This window comes from Panicum virgatum, chromosome 1K, assembly GCF_016808335.1.
Source record: "Panicum virgatum strain AP13 chromosome 1K, P.virgatum_v5, whole genome shotgun sequence".
Lineage (NCBI taxonomy): Eukaryota > Viridiplantae > Streptophyta > Magnoliopsida > Poales > Poaceae > Panicum > Panicum virgatum.
In genome coordinates this window covers 49079107-49103020 of record NC_053136.1, presented here as the reverse complement: position 1 = coordinate 49103020, position 23914 = coordinate 49079107, and the positions used below count along the sequence as shown (strand labels likewise).

The following is a 23914-nucleotide window of genomic DNA, read 5'->3' as shown; positions in this document are numbered from 1 at the left end:
GCCGTCCGTCTCATTGTCACCGGTCGACATGCCATGCCAGTGGCGAGCCAGGGCGGCGAGACCGGCGGCATTTCTTTCCCACTCCTCTACGGCTCCCTTGGTGCTGGCGGTTGCCGGAATAATCAATCTCCTAGTCCTAGCGCGCGGGGACGTCCCCGTCGCCGCAGCTGAAACGACGATGGTGTTTCTGAACGACTGAACCCGATCGGTTCAGACTTCAGGCTTCAGATTCAGAGTCCGGAGATCACAGGGGCGTTCTGAACTCCGTTGCGTCCCTCTCCGAGAGTCCGAGTAAGCTTCATCATGTACGCCGTTGATCGTTGTCCATCAAGCCAGAAGTAAGCTCCGAATCGTGTCGTCATCTGCATGGAGATGATCAGATGAGGTTAAGAGTTTATGAGCTACTCCTACTAGCTAGAGTTTTCAAAAAAAAAAAAAAACTCCTACTAGCTAGAGTGCCAGGCAATAATTCATTAGTTCAGATTGTTGGGGTAGCGATACCGTAGCACAGACTGCAGAGGGGCCTGCTTGTTAGTTGCAGATAAGTTCTTTTTGCTCGTACACAGCGATTAGACAATTCACCTGCTAGAAAACAGGATTCCGGGTTAACGATTGACCCCCCCGTACCCTCGTCGTTAGGTGGGTACCTAATGCTTTGGAGCTGGAGAGCCACGTAACATTATTCTGCTTCTGCTTGTTCGTTCCATTTCACGGAATCACGGGACAGATGCTCCCGGAATCTGACGAGCAGATGAGCTAGCCAACCGTTGCTTGCATACTCAGGCTGGCAAGTTTGGCTGGACAAGCAACGGATGTGGATTTTTCAGAGCCCAAACCAATGAGCTCTGGGTTGCTCAGCTAGTTAACATGTTTTACAAGTACTAACACCAGCCAATTATCGGCAGCCTGGTAACGCACAAAACAAATTCGACGAAGAACAAGTCGACAAAATTCGATCGCGGACTTTGAGATGCCTTTCCCTGCCACGTGTACCGAAGCCGCGAAATCATTGGCGAGAACGTGGTGTGCCGCCTGCCGGGCCCGCCGCCGCCGGGGGACACCGTTGCTTGGCGAGCCGGCGCGCTCGCGCTGGCCATGGGCCCCATGCCTCAGCTCGATGATACGAGCGGCGCCATGGGGGAGGGTTTGAACTGGCTGCTGCCTGCCTGCTGCTGCTTTTCGCCTGCGCAAGGCGCCGCAACGAACCCAGCTGCTAGCACAAGTCTCCCCCCTGTCATCGCGCTTGCAAGTTGATTAGTTGAAGCAGGTTGCCGATCGCTTTTCCGCCAGCTCAACACATGGTGTTGGGCATAATCTACAGGGTTAGAAATAGGAGTAGTGCAAAAGTGGAGAGCTCGAAATGGACCAACGGGTTTTAAAACGCCCGGTCGGCACCCTGCCTGAGTGTTTCATTTGGAAAAAGTCTGAACTGCACAGCTCCCCTTTCTCTTTCATCTAGCAGCTGGCAGGCTACTTGCCGCCTCAGTAGACTAATCGCTCATGAAGTCATGATACGATACCTCGGGGGATTCATCATTCCACGGGTTTTCCACGGTTACCATTGGTCTTCCCCCCGCCTCGGTGGAAACTAGCAGATGGTCTTATGAACCTTCCGAACAACCGGATGTGTGGCGCAACAGCAGTACAGGAATGCAACCTGCCGCGCTGCTTCGCCGGCTCCAACGACGTAGGCGGCGGACGCAACGTTTTTGCCTCGACGTTAGACGTGCCAAACATTTGTCAAAAATAGGCACGCACCACCGTCAACCAAAGCCCTTTTTTCTCAAAAAAAAAAACAAAAAAAAACTACAAACACGCAGCGGCAACACGCAAATAAACGTGCGCGCCTGACCGGTAGAAGAAGAAAGGGACTCGTTCAACAACGAAGCGCAACGGGCCACGCCACGCGACTCGTTCGTTCGTCTCTTCCCCGCGCCGCGCGAGACGGCCGGCCGCCCGTCCACTCGCCCCGCATGCACATGCGGGCACGTAGCGGGGCGCCACCACCCACCCGCTCTGGCGATCGTCTCGGCCGAAGCTTTCCTTTCCCCGCCGCGATCACTAGCCCCGCTATAAATCCCCCGCCCCCGCCCGTCCCATCCCTTCCCAGGCAAGCAGGCGAGCAAGCTCGAGGCGACAGAGGCAAGCCAAGAAAAGCAGCAGCAGCAGCAGCCAGCCAGCCAAGCTCGCCGCGGCTCTTCTTGCTCGCCTCCGTTCCGTTCCCGAGCTTCGCACAAGGGATGGAGATGAAGAAGATCGCCTGCGCCGTCCTCGTCGCCGCCTCGGCCACCGTGGCGCTCGCCGCGGACGCCCCGGCGCCGGCCCCCACCAGCGGGTCCTCCGCCGTCGCGCCCGCCGTCGGCGCCGCGCTCGGGGCCGCCGTGACCTCCTTCTTCGCCTACTACATTCAGTGAGCCGCCGCCGCCGGCCGGCCGGCCCGGGGTGAGGAGGAAGAGACCAGGGGGGTGACATGGCGGCGCCGATTCCGAACACCGCGCGCGCGTTCCGATGCGTGCGTGGGTTTCGATTTGACACGGCTTTGTCTTCTTTTTCTTCTCTCTCCTTGATTTAACGAATTGATCGATGTCGCTGATGCACCAGTTTGATTTGGTGCCTTGCTATTTGTTCTCCGATCCCTTCGAGGGAGAGGGACCGACACCTGTACCATTGCTTGCCATTTGTTTGGATCAATTCAACAATTCGATTTAATCATCGCGTCGATGCGTGCTTAACCTGCAATAGATGTTGCCCAGAAGTTTTTTTTTCAGTTCATGGCATCTTGATCTGTCTTTTGCGTGGTTGAGGATGTGCTTGCCGTGTAATCCGTATACGATGCTTGCTCTGCCTCTGAACGCCGTATCTTTTTAGTAAGCATTAGATGCATTACGGCGCAGGTGAAGTTCGTAGATAAGTAGTATTTTCATCAACGGGGTTACCTTCTTTTCGAAGTGACGGTGCATGAGGCGTCAGTATATACACAGTAGTGACGGAAACTAACGAGCTTGCAAGATGGTACTGCTTTGGAGGAACAAGGTTTAGTTCAAGTACTTCATCCGAAGAGAAAGAGAACTGCGCTGTAATTTCTGAATTGTTTGTAATCTGCTCACGGTTGTTGTATATCTCGGAATTACCGCGCAACTAGTAAAATTTAGACAGTGGCTTTGAAAAGTTTATACCGGTGCGTGCACCGCCATTACCGGTTCACCCGGGACCAGCGGTCTGCACCCAAAAAAGTATGGGTCGTTGTGCACATCGAGTCTCTGCAGGGTCCCCAAATGACCCCAGCAGGCCCAGCTCCTTCAGGGAGGACAGCAAACTGCTTTAACATTGCAGAATTACACGAAACCTTTTAGTAGTAACTATCACAAAACGCTGTAAAAAGAAGCACTCAAACTACAGAATGAGAGAACAAAATTGGAGAGGCGAGGAGCAAAGCAACTTAGATCCAACAACTGCAAAAAAAAAATGGAAAGGTAAAGACGAGATACTCTGTCGCCACAGACAAGCAGTATCTCACTACAGCATCGACATTCCAGGCCATCTTACTTTGCAACTTGTAGGCACCGGAAAGGTCCAAGCTCCCAAATAAACTCCAGAAAGGCTGCAAACCTGCATCCCCAAGTGGCCACCAACACTCAATTTTTTGTGATGCTTCTGAATGTTGGTGTACATATGGTCGAGCATGGCCGCAAGTGATTTCTAAGCATTCACTTAGGATAAAATTTAAAATTAGAGACAGCAGCAATGTAGCATAGCACCAACCACAACCAGATTCAGAATTTGTGAATCCATTGATGCAAATAAAAGGCAATCCATTGATGCAAATAAAAGACAATAATACTGGTCTGCAAGTTGACTCAGATATTAAGCTGAGAAGGGAGACATTCAACAAAGATGAGTCTCACTTTCATGGACCAGCCACCACACTTCCCCAGCTTTTTTTTTTTTGCGAGGAAAAGAGAGACTTTATTACTCGGAGAAAGGATTACAATCCTGAGCAATCATATGCTCAATAACAGTTGGAGCTGCAAAACGCCAAACCGCCGAATGTCGTGTTCGCCGTGCCAACTACGCGAGCTCGTATGCAACGCCATTACGCTCTCTTCTCGTGTGGGCTATCTTCCACTCTGGGAGTTGATCAGCCAACTCCAGCACTTCTTCTAGAATGAAGCCAAGCTGTGATCTGTTCCGTTCCCGTTTCTTCATTGTTTCAACGAGAGACCTGCAGTCTAACTCCAAGATCAATCTTTGCTTGCACCATTCCACTGCAAGCTTCTGCCCTTCTCTACATGCTAGGGCCTCTATCTCTTCTGCATCGCTACCCTTGCTAATATATGACTTCCCCAGCTTAAATACGGGAGTTAGACGGGAAAATTTCTGTTTAAATACAGGAACTGTGAATCTGGTCGAGAAATTATCCCAACCGTTTCCGGTCTTGTTCCCGCCTAGATTTTTTTCCACAGCATATGCAATCGGTACGCCCTATTCCTGGCGTGTCGACGTCGTTCGGTTTCGCGGCCGTTGGATCGCGGCGATCTGGCCGTCCGCAAGCACCCAGGCAGGCTCATGAAAATTTACAAAAAGCCCTTATACTTTCTCGAAATCAACCGCGGTCTGGAGAGGCCCTCCGTAAACAGTAACAGTGTTCGCTTTTTTTTGCACTCAAACCCCTATAGTAGAAAATATTTCAACACGAAGAAGAAAAAAATGGAATTGATGACAGTTTTGCACAAAACTGCCCGCCCATCGCTTTGGCGAAAACACCCTTCCTGCACCCGCTGTGGCCGCAGTTCAAACCCACAATCCATTTCCATATCCCATTTTCGCCGCTTTCCTTTTCCCCCTCCTCGCTCACCATCGTGGTCTGCCTCGTCGGCGCTGGAGGCCATAGGGGCCGCCCTCTACATGATGGATCTGGCCACCGGCGGTCCATGCGGATCTACGGAAGCGGGCGTGCAACGGCTTCCAGTTCTCCGGCGTGCCCAACCTCAGGTCCACCGCCCTCCTCACCTTCCTCTTCGTCCCCGCACTCGGTGCCGAGGCCTGTGCTCACGCTCTTCGTCGCCAACTCCTCCGGCCAGATCGAGTGCCTCATGTGGATCGACATGACGCGGTTCTGGCGAAGTTAGAGCAAATTGAAGTAGGTGCACTATCTTTGTGACTGTATAGTTGAGTTGTGGGCAAATTAGATCTAATAACTGTTTTTGCAAAATCTTGTGAGTGCAAGGACTGCAAACATTGGCCTTTACTATTTTGACATTGGACCCACATTTTGTAGACACAGATGGTCTCACAGTATCATTCACAGGGAGTGTCAAAATCACTTAGTGGTCAATGTTTGCAGTTCTAAAATTGCAAATTTTTTTCACATGGACCCCTAATTTGTATGTAGCTTCGCCCCTCTTGAGCCTGTTCTGGTCCTACCCGCTGACGACTACCGCGCCTGCAGGCCCTACGGCGTCTGCGGTCTGCCCACCCATCTACGGCTACGCGCCGGGGTTCCACCCTCGGTTCCCAACCGAGTGGGCGCTCAGGGACGGCTCCGACGGCTTCTGACGCCACACCGAGATCAATTGCACAGACGACGGCTTCGTCGCGCTCGCCAACATGAAGCTGCCAGAGTTGGCGTCGGCCCGAGCTCGCCCCCGCCCCGACCGAGCTCCGCGCCGCGCCGCCCGCCTCCCGCTCGCTCTCGCGCTGGCTGGACAGCGTGCTGTTGGGCATGAGCGACTAGTCACCCCGGCCACAAGATGTCGTTCTTCGTCCTGGCCTCCTGGGTTTCTGGGATTTCTTCGACGGCATCGACAAGCCTGCTGCTCAGAAGGTAGTTAACTGGTTACAGTATTTGAATTCACTTCTTGCTCTTCTGGGTCTGAGATAGCTGAGCCCAAGAGGCATTATTGCGCCTGTACATTGCAGAAGGTTAGCAAACGGATTGCGCGCTCCTCTCAATAGCATGAAGATTCTGGCCATCACTGTGACGTTCTCAAGCAAGGAGAACATGGAATCAGTGATGAACTTACTCAAGTGCTTTCCCTTCCTAGAGACGTTGCATATCCAGGTAATTACATCTTGAAATTGCCTTGTTTCTTTGTTTTTGTGTATACTACCCCGTTAGCTGAACCCTGCAGAGCCGCCTCAATACTCTGTCCAGGCGGCCACCTTCATACACTTCCAGCCCCTGAAAGGTGAGGCCTAGGTTCCTACCTCTTCCTTGGATGTATATGTGTGCATGCAAGATTTCCCTATAAGTAGAATGCAAAATGGATTGGTTACATTATCTGAATGTTTGTATATTTGTCATTCCTGAAATTTTCTATTCCTTGTTCAGATCAGAGTCCTTGCCGAGCTTTTTGATAGCAGTTTCTCAGCCAAGTAAGTTTGCTTTATAATTGAAATGGAAAAAATGGATGTAACTAAATTAGGGAAGTTGTGGATGTGTTACTTTGTAAGCTTTGCCAAGGTATAAATGATTTACAGAAGCTATTTTCACAACTAAGATAGTTCTGAATCTTACATTGGAAATTGGAAGACTTCGCTAGTCTTCCTTCTCCAAAGCCTTCAGGAGCGTTTAAGTCATCCATGATTAACTTTTTTTTATTTTGTGGCTTCTGTAGCTTGATTTTCAAATTTCAAGAGCATTTCTTCTTTCGCGATGTAGATTGATATTTGGTGCAAAAGTTTATGTTTGATCTATGGTATAGGGCATGGAAGCTATTTCTAGGGAACCTGACAGCCATTTAATTGTTTTCCTTTGAAAAAGATAATGATAGTTTTCAGCTTAAGAAAACATACTTGTATTTTTTATTTATTCCTTTGGATTGAGGACCTTACTAGCGTACATTCATTCTCCTTCCTCACGATACTTCTTTCCCTATTGTGTATGGTGACTATGCCTTCCGACCAGATTCTGAAACTTGCTATTTACAAACGGCTTCTTAATTGAATATCTACAGGGCACATGCCATGATGTTAATGTGCAGTGCTGCAATTAGTTATTTTGCTTCATAATATATATTTATAACTAATACAAAATGGTAATTACAGATTTGTGGTAGGTGACCTATAAATATATGCTTAGCTGCAATGAAATGCTACCAAGCATTATGCCAACAGAACAGGATGTCCGAAGAAAGAAGACTTTTGTCAGTATGCAGGAGATTGTTTATTTGTTTTCGTCCTTATAAAGATGACTACAGCTCGTATAAACATAGATTTACTAGACTGAACATGAGGAAGCAATGACGAGTTGCTGGGAAATGACAGTTTTCATATCAGTTATTATATGGTAAAGAAGTTTAAATCATCACTCTATCGATTTGGTAGACAGAACAAGAGGAAGCAACAGCGAGATCAGTTATTATATGATAAAGAAGCGTATATCATCACTCAATCAGTCATGTGTTAAAGAGCTGACTTCATACACTGCATCGTCTATTTTTAGAGTTATTGCACCCTATGAATTCACAGAGAAACTCAAAGTAGGAACTGGCTGGTTCTATAATAGTATCCCCGAATGATTAATGGGTTGATACATTTTAATCTATGTATGCAAGTCTACTACCTTTTGTAGATGTTTGTCCTAGAAAAATTAATTACAATGTCCACAATATGTCTGAATGTTGTGGTTCATGGAGCGTTTTAAGACAAACGATCTGCTTTTACTTGAAAAACTAATATAAAGCCTCTATTGTTTATATAATGCCTTAAAGATTTATGGTGCTTTGAATTATATCTTATAACAAAAAACTACTTGGGTGATCTATCTGCACATTGTTTCGTTAAATGCAACCAAACAGAGTTTCTATTCCTACAACTATTTCTATCAAAATATTGAGTTCCACGTTGAATGGGGAAGACCAATGAGAAAACTGTCAGAAATCCTTATGTACATATGGACTGTATTCAAAGGATATTATGTTTTCTACACATAAGTTGAACATCCAAAAAAGCCAAACTTGAAATGTGCACAATGTTTTAGAAATGAAATGTTTCTAATGAGAGGCTCAGAGATTTTCCCTGCTTGGTTGAACTAGTACATAAGTGAGATAACTTCCATATGAGACAAAGGTGTCATTGGCAAGTTCTTCCTTGATTTGATAAGAAAGTCATTGGATGACAAAAAACTGTAAAGCAGAGCTAGTGGATGATAGTTCAACACATGAAACCAACTCTTACTAAAGATAGTATGACAAGGTTCATACGAGTTTAGATTCTTATAATTTCTTAGATTGCAGATTCCAGTTGGATTCTGACTTTTACCTGAAGTGATGATTTGAAATTCAGGGCTCAACTTTTGGATTTGGCAACTGCATTGATGCCTGATTTGGTTGCAAAGTCTATGAGCATGCAATTCAGTTCTGTGAAGCCTGCAATTAAGGTACTGTTGTCGACCGAAACCCACCGGCGAGCAACGACGGGCAACACGAAGAGCCGGGAGGTTGCTGGTGCGCTGGCAGGCACTGCTCCCTCGTCGACGGCCCGCAATTTCCGTCACGCGCCCGGAGAATGTGTGAAAGCCGGGCGTGCCACCTGACCTATACCCGATCAGGAGGGTGTAGACGTGCTCCGAACAGTTTCCTGCATACAAAGACACGTGTAAACGTAAGTCCGAGCCGTGGTCGGCTCCCCGGGACGACTCTTGCATCGGCTTTGAAGAGCTGATCGAGTCCCGGTGTCAGACGGGATCTGATTGTATCCGGATATGATAAATAGAGCAAATCACTATAAAACTGCTTCAATCAAGTCTAATTAATCTTAATCCACAATGGTAACAGTTTAACTACTAGATAGGAACATCCTACACGTGACTAGGCCTAGCGAACGTAACAAACAACTGAACCATAACCTAAAACAGAGGCCTAAGAACTAGCAAGAGCCGATTCCCGGAACAATCCCTATCAAGGCTAAGATAAAGCATCTACTACGCCACCGGATCATCCAATCCGTTTGCAAGGCCTAACCCAGCAGATATTATGCCAACTCTTAAGATAAGAGCAAACCATAACAGATCGGATCTACTAAACATGAAAGAAGCAGGGTGTTGTCCCTGTGCGACTAGTTCTATGCGATAAGAACTAGCGAGAGATTGAAACGTGACTGCACAGAGACAACATGATATTCGCAGATGATAAGCAACAAAGCACAAAAGATCTACTAAAAGCCATGCTATGAACATCATGATAACTAGTACTACTCGCCATAAAAAACGCTTCAGTACGAGTAATACAAAGGTAAAAGCAAGAACAATACTGCCCTGATCGCAAGAAGCGATCAGGGCAGCATGGCACTTACTTGGTTGAAACCCTAGGATTAGGGGTGGCGATGCGCCGAGAGTTGTTGTTTGCGAGTCGTGATGACGCTCTCTTTACGAATAACAAAGGATACATATTTATAGTCCGGAGACTTGGGAAACAATCTAAACTAATCTTGTCCCGATTGGACTCTATCTCTAATTTTGAACTAAATCTAAGGATACACGGCCAATGTGGCCCATATGCTCACGCAGGAGCCGATTTACAAGACTTCCTCAATCTTCTGCTTTAAGCCCATCTTGCTTTCGGCCCATAAATTAACCCTTGTTAATTTATGGCGATAACACATGCCCCCTGGTTTTGGCAACGATAGTTCCAAAACCAATCCGTCGCTTCATCTTCCCGTTAATGCTCATTAATCATACTGCAACCACCAAGGAAGACGCAACATCTCTGCAACTGGCTCCTCGTAAAATGTGAAACTGCCGATCCATCTTCTATCTTCTTACTATTTAACCTCCCTCTGCATCGGCTCTTCTTCACAGCAAAACTCCATCTTCTTCCCAAAGCCAGTAGCACAGAAACCACCCCAATCCTCCAACAGCCATGGCCATCTCTTCCTCCTCCGGCTCCAACTCGTTCGGAGACTCTTCTTCTTCTTCCTCTTCCCCTTCTTCTTCTTCCTCCCTCTCGGCCTCCTCCATCGACTCTATCCCAGAGAGCCGAGAGCCGACCCCTGAGTGGGACCCAACAGCGGCCTACGAGGCGCTGGCTCCTCTGCACTGGGACGCAGAGGAGTTCGACTTCGGGGTCGCCTCCGAGGAGGACGAACCCATGACCGAAGGAGAAGACCTCCGACTCCTGTTCCAAGAAGAGTCGGAGAAGGACGAGGAAGAAGACCCCTCATCGGACGGAGTCGACTCTTCCTCGGAAGAGGAGATCGACTCCCCCTCCGATGACGACGAGCCGATGGGCGGAAAGCCCTTCCAGTTCCTCGGGTCCTCCGAGGAGGACAGCGAAGAGGAGGTCAGCGGCGACGACGGCGGCTGGAGCGACTCCGGGTCTGAAGGCGGCAGCAGCGCCTTCAGCAGCGACGACGACGACGGCAGCGGGGATGTGCCAGCCCGAAGCCCCAAGCGTCGTAGGTACTAGGTACCTACGAACAGTAGTAATACCATAAGGGTAGAATCACAAAGCCGAAGGATTGATTCCTTTGTAAAATCGGCTTTCCCTGTAATAAACTTTCCTTTAATGAAATCGAGTTCCGTCAATCTTGTGTGTCTTCATTTACTTTCCCAAAAAGCCGATGGCAACGCATCAGGCTTCCATAAATATCCAAGAGCCGACGAAATTCAAACTAGAAGTAACACGCACAAGAATAATACTTCCAGTCTGAACCAAACTCGACGAACCCTCAAATTCGAGTGCAATTCGAAAACCAAACTCTACAAATCCGAGCAAGAACTCTCCAGGCAGCCGGAATTCGAACCAGAATCTCTAACAACCAAACCCTAAGTCCACATATCTGTGACCATGGCGGATTCTGCAGTTCAGACAACAAGCTCTAACGATGCGGCAATCCATGGCCTGAAGGTAATATTCGGCCTAATCTTTTAGTTTTCTTCAGCTCACTAAGCTTCTGAAACTCTGAAACATGACACCAAACGCATATTTCTGAACTTCTGAACTTCAGGTGTCAGACATCCTTCTGCCGCATCCCTTCAATCCAAAATCTTTCTGTCTTGGCCCACAAACCCATGAAACCCCCACAGATTTGATCTCTTGTGAAGCAAATAGGATTCCTTTTGTGAGCCAAAACATCGATTTGAACCTCTGGGCCGACTGCTTAAGAGCCTGGCCTAATCCACCTGAAAGCTGGATGACATGGTATAACAGAGTAGCAAAAACCCACTTGCCCTTGTGGCAAGATTTGAGCATAGCCGATGCACTTAGCCTATCACTGTCACCCCTTGACAAAGACAAAAATCTTCTGAAAACCATCGGCTATTTCTGGTCTGATGCTCTGAATTGTTTCCTTTTTGGTCACGGACCCATGACCCCTACTCTGCTAGATATTGTCATGATCACCGGACTAGACATTTGCTCTACTAATCCTGCTGCTCACAAAATGGCAGAAGTCCCCTTTAAACTTTCTTCCAAAGTCAACTGCACAAACTGGGGTACTTACATGAGTCAGCACATGAAAACAAAAGGTCCAGTGACTGAGAAGGAACACACAGCATTCTTAAATCTTTGGCTAGAGCACTTCATCTTCTGTGGCCCTTCTTTAGCTCCAACTAAGAACTATCTCCCCTTGGCCTATCACCTGGCCCATGGTAATCACACTGGCCTAGGCAAACTTTTTCTTGGAGAAACATATAGATATCTCCACTTAATGACATCCTATCTGCTCAACCACAAGAAACTGAGAACTGGAGCCCCTTGGTGGTTCATTCAGTTATGGGCACAGCTGTACTTCCAGCATCATATTCCCAACTTCCAAGGCCTGACCAAGAACTCTTTCCCTAATGAGAGTGGCAAACCAATTAGATGCACAAGCTATGGCCAAGCTTTATTCAGTCTCCCCAGCAGTAAACTGAACTCAATAGATGTAGCAAACTGGTTCAGAGTCTTCTACAAAGGACTAGATAATCCCCTCTACTTTCCATTTACTGAATCTGAATCCTTCGAAAACCCAACTGCCTTTAGATTAGATAACTTTGCCGATGACGACAGCACTCGGCATCTGTATTCTTTGATGATTCGACCTAGCTTCCTTCCTGTTGGCATCAGCACCTCTAATAGAATTATCAAGCCAGGCTATGAATCTTACCAGCCAGTCGTAGCAGCTCGGCAACTTGGTCTAGGACAGGTCCCTCCTCACTTCCATATTCACCACTTGGTGGAGAGCAGAGCCGATCTGCCCGATGGTCTCACCAGTTCAAGATGCTACAGCATGTTTGATGACCTCCACATCCCAATACCAGCCGATCTGTTCTTTATCTCTTCATCAATCGGCTTTGATACTTGGTGGAACATGTGGAGAACTCATGTCTTCAGAAAAGCTCTAGGTCCTCGACTGCAGCAAATCGATCCTGAATATATAATCCTCGAGGAAGAGGTACTGAATTTGTGCATTTTATTCTTCCTAAGTCCTCTATCCTTTTCTCTTGGCTAATCCTGCTCATCCTGTTAGCAGCAACAAGATGGCCCAGAACCCATGACCAGTACTGGGGAACCATTTCACCTTTTTCCAATTGCTCCTGATGTACTTTTCTGCAAAGGATCACCACCAATGAAGAAAGTGATAATGACTGTCCAGCCAGACTTACTTCAGTCGGCTTTCAAACGAAGACAAACTTCTGCAGTAGTTGCCCCCCGAGTCTTGACCAAGAAAAGGAAGATGATCACCAGGCGAGTAATCAAGAAACCAGTACCAACTTCTCCAAGCCCATCAGAGTCCAACACCAACCAGGTAACTCATCATTCAAGAACTTCTTTATTTCAGACATATATACTCTGGTTGACTGTAATTCTATTTTTCAGGATGCAGCTGAAGAAACCTCCAATGCAGAAGGCCTGAATCAACATGAGACGGCTGCAACTCCTGATGCACTGATGGATATAAATGAAGAACAAGCTGATACAGTCGATGCTCTTGACGCTAATACCAGTTCTGATAGGACGATTGCTCCTGAACCGACCAACACTTCTTCTCCAGAACAGGTGACATTACAAAACCAATTCTGAACCAGCCGATAACTTCATAAATGCACCTTGTTCTAACTCCAAAGATGTCCATAGAGCTTTGACATTTCAGGTTTGCTTTCCTTCGACCCGGCATCAATGGGTCTGATTGTCCCTGGAGCAGAAACATTATCTCTGCAGCAATCGGCTAACTTGACACATCAGCTTCAACTCATCAAGGATCTTCTATCCGCTCCAATCACCGCTCTGGTTGACAATTCCAGCAAAATAAAGAACATCTTCGAGCAAATAGAATCCCAACTTCCAGAGCCATTGCAAATCAAGCTCTGGTCGGCCAGCAACCTCCCATTCTTTCGGATAGAAGTCAGTAAAGCACAACAAAGGATGGAAGCACGTCGCTCTCAAACTTCTCTGAAAGCTTACATTACCCAAAAGTGCAAGGCCCTCAACCAGAAGAAGGCAACTCTAGATATCAAAGCTGACGTGTCTGCCAATGTGAACCGACTCAACCTCCTGAAGAAAGAACTGGCGGAACTCGAAGAAAAGGTCCGCACCACCAAAGAACTCATCCAGGCCGAAGAAACCTCCATCGCAAACTCCAAGCAAGAAACCCAGGAAATAGCCAAGCAGATACAAGCAGAGTTTGCAGACATCAGCACCTTGAGTCGGCAGATAGTCACAGGCGATGACAAGGATGACGAAGCGATTGTAGCACGAGCAGACGCCGTCCGTACTGAAGCCATCCATGCCATAGTGGAATTCCTGAACCAGTAGATAGGCTCAAGAGAGAATTAGTACCGCCTGTTAATTTGAGACTTATAACTGTTCTTTTAAAACATCTTAAGTCGATGGTCACACATCGGCTGTTCGCTTTTCATATTTATCACTAGCCAACTCAAAGTGTTGGCCTGTCATGATTTTTCTTTTTTTTTTACTGGCCAACTCAACGTGTTGGCCTTTCATGACTCTTTTTTTTTACTGGCCAACTCAACGTGTTGGCCTGTCGTGATATAGCCAGATGGACGTCATCGGCTTTCATTACTCGCCTTCCCACATGCTCGGGAAATACCTCTTGAGATGCTGACCATTGACAGCAACAGGAAACTTGACACCGTCCAATTCCTCGAGCATGTATGCGTTCCCAGGCAAAACCTGATCAACCTTGTACGGCCCATGCCAAGTTGGAGACCATTTACCAAACTTTTTGTCTTTAGTTCCCAATGGCAATACCGCCTCCCAAACCAAATCTCCAACTCGGAAATCCTTAGGCTTGACCTTCTTGTTGTATGCACGGGCAACTTTAGCTTTGTTCTCTTTGATTTTTTCCAGCGACCAAAGCCTTAGCTCTGTCAGGTCCTCCATGTTATCTTTCATCAAGGCTGCATAGTGTTCGGCAGATAGATCATTCTGAAACTCAACACGCCTTGATCCAGCCGTGATTTCCCATGGTAGCACAGCGTCCTGGCCGTAGACTAGATGGTACGGCGACGTCTTGGTGGACCCATGACATGAAATACGATATGCCCACAAAGCTTCTGATAACACCTCATGCCAGCGCCTAGGATATTCATCGATCTTTCTCTTTATGAGCTTGATAAGGCTCTGGTTGGATGCTTCAGCTTGTCCATTAGCTTGGGCATAATACAGAGATGATCTGATCAGCTTAATCCCCATGTCATCGGCAAACTTTCTGAACTCCTCTGATATAAAGACCGATCCTCCATCGGTCGTAATGGTCTGAGGGATCCCAAACCTATGAATGATGTGTTCTTTGACAAAGCTGATCACATCTCTCGATGCTACTGACCGGCGCTGCCTCTACCCACTTTGTGAAATAATCTGTGGCAGCTAAGACCCATTGGTGACCCTTGCTAGACGACGGGTTGATCTGTCCAATCATGTTCATGCCCCATCCTCTGAATGGCCAAGGTTTGATGATAGGATTCATCACTGATGCTGGCACTATCTGAATTTTGCCAAACTTCTGACATGCTTGACATCCCTTGTAATATTTGAAACAATCCTCAAGCATAGTGGGCCAGTAATAACCCGATCGCCTAATCAGCCATTTCATCTTATGAGCCGATTGGTGAGTACCGCAGGCTCCTTCATGTACCTCATGCAAGAGCCGATTTGACTCTGAAGGCCCCAGACATTTGAGCAGTAGTCCTTCCAAGGTCCTGTAGAACATGTCATCCCCTATCAGAACATACTTCATGGCCTTGAGTCTTATCCTTCAGGGTGCCCCCCGAGCCGAATCCTTCAAGTAATTGAAGATATCGGCTCTCCAGTCTCCGGGTTCTAGAAACTGAACTTCCACATCGACTCCATCGGCTGCTTCCCTGTACCCGGAAGCCATCTGTGCCAAATCATTGGCTTCATTGTTCAGAGTCCTGCGTATCCAGTGGAAATTGATGTATCTAAATTGTGACATCAACTCACGGCACTGCATCCATATTGAGAAAAGAGCCTCGCTCTCACATCTATATTCCTCCGTGAGCTGAGAAATCACCAATTTTGAGTCCCCAAAAATTTCCACCGCCTCTGCTCCAGCTTCAAGGAGTAGTTCCATCCCTTTGCGAACGGCTTCATATTCCACCAAATTATTGGTGCATGAGGCAGTCATTCTGATGGAAAAAGAATATGTCGCCCCACAAGGCGAGACCAACAGAATTCCCACACCGCACCCATCATCACAAGCCGATCCATCAAAGAATATAGCCCAAGCACGAATAAATACTACAGCAATATCAGTGCTGATCCTGTCCGCAACAAGATCCGCCAGTGCTTGTCCCTTGACTGCTTTTGCAGGCTGGTATCGGATATCAAACTCTGACAATGCAAACATCCATTTTCCAAGTCGGCCTCTCAGGACAGGAGCCGACAGCATGTGTTTTATGACATCTGATTTGCATATAACAATTGTTTCCGCCGAGAGCAAAATATGACGAAGCTTTGTACATGTAAAGTATAAGCAAAGGCAAAGCTTCTCGATTTCAGGGTACCTGGTCTCGGCGTCTAACATGCGTCTGCTGAGGTAGAAAACCACCCTCTCCTGGCCGTCATGCTTCTGAACCAACACTAAAGCAATAGAAGTGTCACCCACGGATAGGTACACATAAAACGACCTATCATGCTGAGGAGGAACCAACACTGGAGGCTTTGACAAATATTCTTTGATCTCATCGAAAGCTTGCTGTTGTTCTGCCCCCAGCGAAACTCATCATCAGATTTGATCTTCACTAGACCCATGAACGGCTCAATGCGCCCAGACAGATTAGAGATAAACCGTCTGACAAAGTTGATTTTACCTATGAGCTTCTGCAATTCTTTCTTCGTAGTAGGTGGCTTCATCGTCTTCACAGCTTCTTGACTCTTTAGGCCGATCTCGATTCCCCGTTCATGCACCAGGAATCCCAGAAATTGACCGACCGATACACCGAAGGCACACTTCTTTGGGTTCATTTTGAGCCCGAACCTTCGAGTCCGCTCCATAACTTGACGCAGATCTTCTAAATGCTCCGTAGTTGACTTGGACTTGACCACAACGTCATCAATATAAATCTCTACCAGCTTGCCGATGAGATCATGAAAAATGTAATTCATAGCACGTTGGTACGTTGCACCGGCATTTTTCAGTCCGAAGGTCATAACCAAGTACTCAAACAAGCCAACTGCACCTGGTACTCTGAACGCAGTCTTGTTCACGTGCTCTGGGGCCATGAAGATCTGGTTGTAACCGGCGTTGCCATCCATAAAACTCATCATTTTATGGCCAGCAGCGGCATTGATCAACGTCTCTGCAACAGGCACTGGGTATTCATCCTTTGGAGTTGCTCTGTTGAGATCTCTAAAATCGACGCAGACACGCCATCGGCCATCTTTCTTTTGTACCGGCACCACACTGGAGATCCATTCTGCATACCGGCACGGCCTGATGAACCCAGCATCCAGCATCTTCTCCACCTCTTTCTTAACTTCTTCTAGGACTTCGGCCTTCATCTGACGTGCTGGTTGCTGAAACGGCCGAAACCCCTTCTTGAGCGGGAGCCGATGCTCGACGATGCTTCTATCCAGACCGGGCATTTCAGTGTAGTCCCATGCAAAACAGTCCCGATACTTTTTCAGTAATGCAATCATCTCCTCACGCAAAAACGGATCCAACTTTTTGCTGATAAATGTCGGCCGTGGTTTATCCCCAGAACCGATGTCAACTTCTTCCAAATCGTCAGCTGACGTGAACCCGTATCCTAGTTTGCCGTCGTCTGAGAAACCAGCTGCGAACGCAGGCGAGTCTTCATTGTCTGCAAGATCAGCGGCAAACACAGGGAGATGACAAGAAAAATTATTTGGCCAACCGCATGGGCTGGCCGCCTCTATACTTCCATTATAATTTGAAATCAAATAGTGGATGAGTGGCCAACTGCCAGAGAAGGCCATCGTGTGTACATGATGTAACAATTCCGAACCCAAACAGGATTTTCCTATTTTTTTGGGGCCGATCGCCGGGATCGGCCTCTCTATTTCTATTACATCCCGTGGCATGCCAGGATACATTTACTCTGTGAGGCCAGTGGATAAGACCAGCCTCAATCCGTTTTTTGTCGCCTCGATCCGATCACAGTCTTCAAGGGTGATCCCTGAGATCGGCTCTTGTCCTTCTGCATCCCAAGCATGCATATCCGCGACGGAGACTTCGCTGGAATCGTCTGCAGGGACCACTTCTACTTCATCGCCGTCCCATTGGACGAGGTACTGATGCATTGTGGAGGGGATACAACAGTTGGCATGAATCCAGTCCCTTCCAAGCAACACCGTGTATGTACCCTTGCTGTTAACGATGAAGAACGATGCTGGTACAGTCTTGCGGCCCACTGTCAGTTCCACATTAAGAACCTCCATTGCTTCTGATGGTTGTCCGTTGAAGTCATTGAGCATCACGTTGGTCTTGATCAGATCAGCAGAAGAACGACCCAATCGGCGCAGCACAGAGTACGTCATCAAGTTGACTGCAGCGCCAGTGTCGACCAACATCCTGTTCACAGGCTTGCCGTTGATGAAGCCCTTGAGATATAACCCCTTCAAGTGTTTGTAGCTCTTCTCCTTGGGCTTCTCGAAAATGATTGGCCGTGGGCCGAGATCCAGCTGCGCGATGGCCAATTCCTCCTGTTGAGGTGCTCGAAACTCCAACGGAAGCACGAACACCATGTTCACGTCAGCCGATGGCTTTTCATCGGCTTTTGTCTGCTTGGGGCGCCACTCCATCCTCGGGGGGCGCCTCTCTTCCCTCTGCGGTCGCCTAACTTGCTCCAAGAGATCCGGACGCGCTTTTCTCAGCACGTCAAGATACTTTGCTTCTGCGTCTTCGAGGTTGCGCAAGCGCTGTATTCTGCGCTTCTGCGACCGATTGAGCCTGTCAGGACACCACCGTGGGTGATGGTACCTGTCTTCTTCCTCTAGCTCTGAATCACCTCCGGATGGGTGCCCCACATGGTCGTCGTGACGTGTTCTGGGCCCCAAACACCGGAACACTGATGTCTTGTCTTGTTGATGCCCTCGAGGCTTGCACTCCAAGCAATCATCTATAGTAGGTAGTCGGCTCATGCCGGAATTCCAACAGTACCTGAAGAACGGGCAATGCCAGTGGTCGCGTGTAGCCTGGCGCCTGCCCAGCGTCCTTCCTGAGCGGTGCTCGTACTCGTCTTCCTCCGATTTGTATCGGCGGCGTAGCTGATACTGGTACTGGTATTTCTCCAGAAGCCGATTAGAAGCTGGAAGCTGATTGCGGATGTGACGTACTTGCTCTTCAATCACATGCTGCTGTTCCAACTCACGTTCATCTTGCGGTCGTTTGCCAGAAGCGGCCTCTCTCCTCCGCTTGTTATGGCGGCGCACAGGTCCCACCATGTTGATCTGGAATGCTAGATCCTGGCCTTCGGATCCGAAGTCTGACAGCTCCACAACGTTAACCGGTGGGAAGGGCTTCGTGTCAACCTTCATGGTGTGTTGAGCCAGGATCAATCGGCCTTGTTCGATAGCCGATTGGATCTGTCGACGCAGCTCCTTGCATTCACCCGTGGCATGAGTGAACGAGTGGTGCCATTTGCAGTACAGCCTCCCCTGCAGCTCTTGTGGCGTCGGTAGCTTGTGGTTCTCTGGGAGCTTCAGCTGTTTTCTTTGAGGAGCAGGTCGAATATCTGCTTTGTTTTGGTTACGTCGAAGTCGAAGCCCTTCACAAGCCCCTGCTGCTTGATCCACTTGCATGGGACAGGATTTGCCCCCCGGGTCCACTCTGCCACGGCTACTTCTTGCTCTTCGCCAGAGTCGTCAGATTCCTCAGCTTGTGCCATGTTTACATGGCGCTTGAACTTGTCCTGGTACAGCTCGGGATGGTAATGCTCGTACGTTGTAAGCTTCTGCACCAGGTGAGCCAAAGATGTGAACTCCAACTGGAAAGCCGCATCCTTGATCGGCTTAGCGAGTCCCAGGACAGCCAGATCGACTGCCTCCTTCTCTGTGATGTGTGACGAGTAGCATCGGTTCTTGACCTCCCTGAAGCGCTGTATGTACTCTGACACGGTCTCTCCTCGCTTTTGCCTGACTTGGGCGAGGTCGGCAATTCCGGCTTCTGCAGCTTCCGAGTGGTACTGGGTATGGAATTGATCTTAAAGCTGCCTCCAAGTCCGGATCGAATCTGGAGCCAGTGATGCATACCATCCAAAAGCTGGGCCTGTCAGGGATTGGCCAAAGAACCGGACCCTTAATGGATCCGATACTGAGATCATCCCAAGCTGCGTTAAGTATCGGCTCACATGCTCGATGGAGCTGGCTCCTTCTGACCCGTTGAACTTGGTGAACTCAGGAAGCCGATACTTGGGTGGCAGTGGGATCAAGTCATAATCACTTGGATACGGCTTGGAATAGCCGATCGCTTTCCTCTTGGGCAGGATGCCGAACTGGTCTCTGAGTATTGCACTGACCTGCTCCACACTGAGAACTCCTGGGGCCGATGGCTCAGCATTCGGCCCAGTAGCGTACTTTGCCAGCCACGCTTGTTTTTCTGCGTCTGCTCCAGGAGCTCCTGGGTTCACCATCTGCACCGAGCGTGCTGGACTGACGCTATCAGGGATGTAGGCGCACGTGTAGCCGTGCGGAATCTCCTTAGGTGGCTCGGTGAGGAACTGGCCTTCTCCAGGATCACCGCCGATCTTGTGGACGACGTAGATCGGCGAGCTGTGTGGTCTGGGAGCTACAAACGAGAATGGCAGTTGCGGCCTAGAATGCAGTGCAGCTTCCTCTGTATGACTCCCCAGGATTGGCCCGGATGGAGAGTACTGGTTCTTGATTATCTCCTGGATGACGCGATGCGCCATGCGCTCGAGTTCGTTCATCAAGCTCTGAGAGTGCCGATGAAGCGCATGGGCCACCATGTAGTTCATCTCCTGACGCAGGGCTCTGGTGCATTCTTCAGATGGTACAGACAGATCTACATTGTCCAGAGCGCCTTCTGGTGAGAACCCCTTCCACTTGATGCCATGGTTGCGAGTCCTCTCAAAAGAGCCGATGAGATCGGCTTCCAGCAGAGCTTTGATCTCATCGTACTTCTTCTTGTGTTCAGGAGGAAGCTCATCATATGTGACGGGCTTGAGAGCGGGTTCTTGATCTTGAGCTCCGGTCATCATTGCGGTGGATGTTGCCGAGTGTCCCACCAGGCGTGCCAGAATGTGTTGTCGACCGAAACCCACCGGCGAGCAACGACGGGCAACACGAAGAGCCGGGAGGTTGCTGGTGCGCTGGCAGACACTGCTCCCTCGTCGACGGCCCGCAATTTCCGTCACGCGCCCGGAGAATGTGTGAAAGCCGGGCGTGCCACCTGACCTATACCCGATCAGGAGGGTGTAGACGTGCTCCGAACAGTTTCCTGCATACAAAGACACATGTAAACGTAAGTCCAAGCCGTGGTCGGCTCCCCGGGACGACTCTTGCATCGGCTTTGAAGAGCTGATCGAGTCCCGGTGTCAGACGGGATCTGATTGTATCCGGATATGATAAATAGAGCAAATCACTATAAAACTGCTTCAATCAAGTCTAATTAATCTTAATCCACGATGGTAACAGCTTCACTACTAGATCGGAACATCCTACACGTGATTAGGCCTAGAGAACGTAACAAACAACTGAACCATAACCTAAAACAGAGGCCTAAGAACTAGTAAGAGCCGATTCCCGGAACAATCCCTATCAAGGCTAAGATAAAGCATCTACTACGCCACCAGATCATCCAATCCGTTTGCAAGGCCTAACCCAGCAGATATTATGCCAACTCTTAAGATAAGAGCAAACCATAACAGATCGGATCTACTAAACATGAAAGAAACAGGGTGTTGTCCCTGTGCGACTAGTTCTATGCGATAAGAACTAGCGAGAGATTGAAACGTGACTGCACAGAGACAACATGATATTCGCAGATGATAAGTAACAAAGCACAAAAGATCTACTAAAAGTCATGCTACGAACATCATGATAACTAGTACTACTCGCCATCAAAAACGTTTCAGTACGAGTAATACCAAGGTAAAAGCAAGAACAATAATGCCCTGATCGCAAGAAGCGATCAGGGCAGCATGTCACTTACTTGGTTGAAACCCTATGATTAGGGGTGGCGATGCGCCGAGAGTTGTTGTTTGCGAGTCGTGATGACGCTCTCTTTACGAATAACAAAGGATACATATTTATAGTCCGGAGACTTGGGAAACAATCTAAACTAATCTTGTCCCGATTGGACTCTATCTCTAATCTTGAACTAAATCTAAGGATACACGGCCAATGTGGCTCATATGCTCACGCAGGAGCCGATTTACAAGCCTTCCTCAATCTTTTGCTTTAAGCCCATCTTGCTTTCGGCCCATAAATTAACCCTTGTTAATTTATGGCGATAACAAGTACATATTATGGTTTAATGCTCGCCTTTTTCATGTTACCAAGAATCTAATTTCAGTGCCCTTGATAATTGTCTAGGATAATGACTGATTCTACTTTTATTCTGTTAACCTTTTGCTATATCATTAACACTAAAAATGTCATGTCTTGTTCAGATCGATAGAGTTAGATGACATTTGTTTAGCATTGGTTATTCGAGCAAACTACACATTTATTATGATGCTCATGACTTTTTGTTGATGTTTATTGTCCGGCAAATAAGAAAACCAGAAACATAGCTTACAATTTTGCTTATTGGAATTGGTCATGCATGTGAAGATGCTTGAAATGACAAGAAGGGTGTACACCAGTTCTTTGTCATGGTACTAATATTTATTCCAATTGTCTTGGCCCCTACCAGTCCTACTTGCTCAGCAATTACCCAGGTGATTAGTTATTCCATGATTTATGAGATCACTTTGCTATCTTCTGATCGTATACATTTGCTAAATTTGCTGTAAGTTCCTATCCCATCTGACTCATAGACTTGATAATTATGCTTTGAAGATCATATATGTGAATTTTACCCCTAGAAAAATCATCCTGCTAATACAAGTTCCTGTACCATCTAACTCGCAACCTTGATGATGGCCTTGCTTGGATCCACGTCAACAAGACCTGCGGTAAGTTCTAAATTCTGATTCACCTAGCATGTAAAGGAGGTGTCAAGAAGGGAGAGAACTTCAAGCAGCTTCTTCGTACAAAGCTGAGCGGAAACCCAATGTAAAGGAGATCCGCAGTGTTGGCCTCATTATTGGCATCGAGCTAGATGTACATGTATCATGCCTTGATGCTGGTGTCATAGTGCCTGACAGCTGGGAAAGTCAATGTTCTGAAGCTCGTGCCGCCACCCATCGTCTAAGAGCACGTACAACGGGCTGTCTACTGCCGTAGACATGCAGGAATTTTTTTCAGAAACCCCCCTCGCGACCCGCATTGACTGCCCACCCGGCGTCTCGTTCGACTACGGCTGATGGCCCGTGCTCCGAGGCGCGGTGACGGGGAAAACGCCCGTTGCAGGAGTTGCTGCGGGAGATGACGAGGCCTGGATGATATATGGCGCTGCTGTGGAGTTAGAAGAAACAGAGCCTTCAGCTCGTGATGATGGTGCTGCTGTGGCTTCAGAAGAAACAAAGCTTTCAGCTCGTGATGATGGCGCTGTTGTGGAGTCCACCTCCTGATGATGGCGCTGCTGTATAGGCACAAGAAATAGAGTCCTGATTCAGTTTTGCTATGCCTTACAAATGTTATATTGTTCATTTTTGCTTTTGCTCTGACTCTGATTCAGTTTTGGGCTAAGAGAAAATTAGAGCCACATGTCCGATGTAATGGTGACTTTATTATTATATCATATCATGTATTCCTAAGACCATTTTATATAAAATTATTAATATATACATTATATAAATGCTTATTTTAAGAGTCGTACGAATTATTTGAATGTATTGTGCATTCTCTTATGTATGCAACAAAATGACTACAAAGATCAATATGCACTAGATCACCATGAGTTTGTGTGTCAAAGGATAAATTAATCACCCTGCAGACAGCTAAATAGACAGCTCATTGTATAAGTTGTCTGTTTGAAACAAAAAAACAGCAGCTGTACATGCCCTAAGAGAAGGAGCTGGAGCAAGCCGCAGATGGTATAGGGGACTTTCTACTAGTGCTTGATGTTTCTACTTCTTAATGTAACCACAGGTGTTTACGAATTGGTGCTTAGAGTGATCCTTCCTTTTGGGAGGTTCAGATAATGTATGTTATAGGTCTGCATATGGAAACATGTTTCAAATTCTACATTGGATCCATTTTTCGGATTGTTTCGTTGTTGGATCCATTTTTTGGAGTGTTTCTTTGGATATCATTGTTGTCCATTTACAAGATGTTCTTAGTAAATTTCAACAACAGAGTAGTATTAGGTTTTGCGGATCTTGCAATGTGTATTAACATATATATCGATATTCAATTTGTCT

At 47.6% G+C, this 23914-nt stretch overlaps 1 long non-coding RNA gene across 2 annotated transcripts; it reads left to right on the top strand.

Annotated features, from left to right (window-relative positions):
- The first annotated feature begins 5532 nt into the window (after positions 1–5532).
- Positions 5533–22463, top strand: LOC120639913. 2 transcript variants are annotated; one of them, XR_005661723.1, is made up of 6 exons: positions 5535–5824; positions 5920–6061; positions 6132–6188; positions 6332–6375; positions 8287–8380; positions 22221–22463. It is a non-coding gene; the product is annotated as an uncharacterized LOC120639913 (long non-coding RNA). The 2 variants fall into 2 exon arrangements; XR_005661722.1 differs by having other exon boundaries at positions 5533–5824; positions 6332–8380.
- The last annotated feature ends 1451 nt before the right edge of the window (positions 22464–23914 follow it).